Raw genomic sequence first — 1,983 nt, forward strand, 5'->3', positions numbered from 1 at the left:
TCTTGCAATTCAATTATGAGGCTAACTAGCTGGAGACTCTACTAACTAGCTGGAGACCCCAGAAGTTAAGGGCTCAGTTCTACAAGATGTCCCATGACACCAGACGCCGGTCACAAGGTTTAGGTTGTTGCCTATACTTCTGATCAACCACTTATGAATTGGGAGTTCTACAACACCCTCCTTATGTACCATAATTTGCTGTAAAGACTCCAAGAACTCAGGGAAAGACTTATGTCCATTGTTTTATTATAAAGGATATGAAAAAAGATACAGATGAACAGCAAGATAAAGAGGTAGTAGGGCAAGGTCTGGGAGCATCTCAAGCACAGGGACTTCTGTCCCCCTTGATGTTGGGGTGAGCCAACATCCCAGCATGTGAATGTAGTCTCCAACCTAGAAGTTCTTAGTTTAGGTACTTTCATGGAGGCTTTTCACATAGTTATGATTGATTTATTAACTTAATCTCCAGCTCTTCTTTCTTCCTTGGAGGATGGGGGATGGGGCAGAAAGTTCCAAACTTCTAATCATGTTTGGATGGTTGGCCAAACATTTTGGTTTCATTCTTAGAGGAGTTCCTATTAAAGGTCTGGTGTTGGTGTTTCCCAGCTGTTAATCTCCGCTATTCTTAGTACTTTACTTTACAGTTTATTTCAAAATATTCTGGATGCATCCTGCTTGTGTCAGACGTGGTCATCACACGCCTCCAATTGCCTTTGTTATCAGTATTGCTTTCTGGCTTCACATTTTCTACAAGCTAAGATTCCCAGTGCAGGGAAAATGCTTTCACTTTCTAAGGAATGAGAGGACTAGTCTACCAATAATTCTCCCACATCAGAGCATCTTCATTAACCTGTATAGAGAATGAAAATGGTTATTTTTACTACTTCACTCATTCATTCAAAGCTAAGTCATTGGGGGTGGATCATTGAGAGTCTAACTCTGTGCTTGTCACAAAATAGGGAGGGAGGGAGGGAGGGAGGGAGAGGGAGGGAGAGAGAGAGAGAGAGAGAGAGAGAGAGAGAGAGAAGACAAAATATAACCTTTAATTTCAAGGAGCTTAAAGTCAAGTCAACCAGATGGTAACAGCCTAGTTTAATGTGTGCTGTAAGGAGAAGGAAGCACACAGGAGAGGCAGGATGGACAAGGGGTTAAGAGCACTTATTCTGGAACAGACTACCAGGTTCCAACTTTGGCTTCACTACTTACCAGCTGTTGGAACAAGTTATCTAACATCATTGTGACTTGGGTTTTCCCATGGTTAAAATGGGGTGTAAGGGACTCTAGCTTGTAGTTAAGATTTAAATGAATTAAAATGGGTAAAATGCTTAGATTAGTACCTGGCATAAAGCGACTCAATCAATTTTGTTACTAATACAGAAGGTGCACTTAACCTTGTGTGTGTGGTTGGTGTGTGGTGGAAGCTAGGTAAAAAGAAAGACAGAAAGAGTTTCTTGAGGTACTTATAGATATAAGCCTTAAAGATTTCTTTCCTCAACAAATGCATACCAGGTATTTGCTATGCAGCAGGCCCTAGAGGAATCCATGTAAAACAACAGGTTGAAATATATAGAAGGGAAACTTCCTAGGCAACAAGAACAGCAGGTTCAAAGCCATGACCATGGGCTAGATCAAGCCATTCCTGGAAGTGCACATAGTTCAGTGTGAGGGAGAACAGGGCTAGAGTTGAAGTAGAGCAGATGATAACACAAGGGAGTGGGAGTGAGGTATCAGATTGTAGAGAGTCTTGTCTATCACACTGTAGCATTTGATATTTATCCCATAGACATAGGAGCCAAGGAAGATTTTAAGTCCAGGAGTGACTGTGATCTTATCTGTGTCCTTTCCAATACTACTCTGGTGATAATATTAATCTGAGCAAACACAATGTTCCTTAGGAAGTGAGTTCTCCCTCAAAGCTCCTTACAGGAGAGGGGTGGGATGGATTTTATGCAAATCAAAACTAATGGAATTTGAAATAAAAGC

This window comes from Meles meles, unplaced genomic scaffold (genome assembly GCF_922984935.1).
Source record: "Meles meles unplaced genomic scaffold, mMelMel3.1 paternal haplotype, whole genome shotgun sequence".
Classification (NCBI taxonomy): Eukaryota; Metazoa; Chordata; class Mammalia; order Carnivora; family Mustelidae; genus Meles; species Meles meles.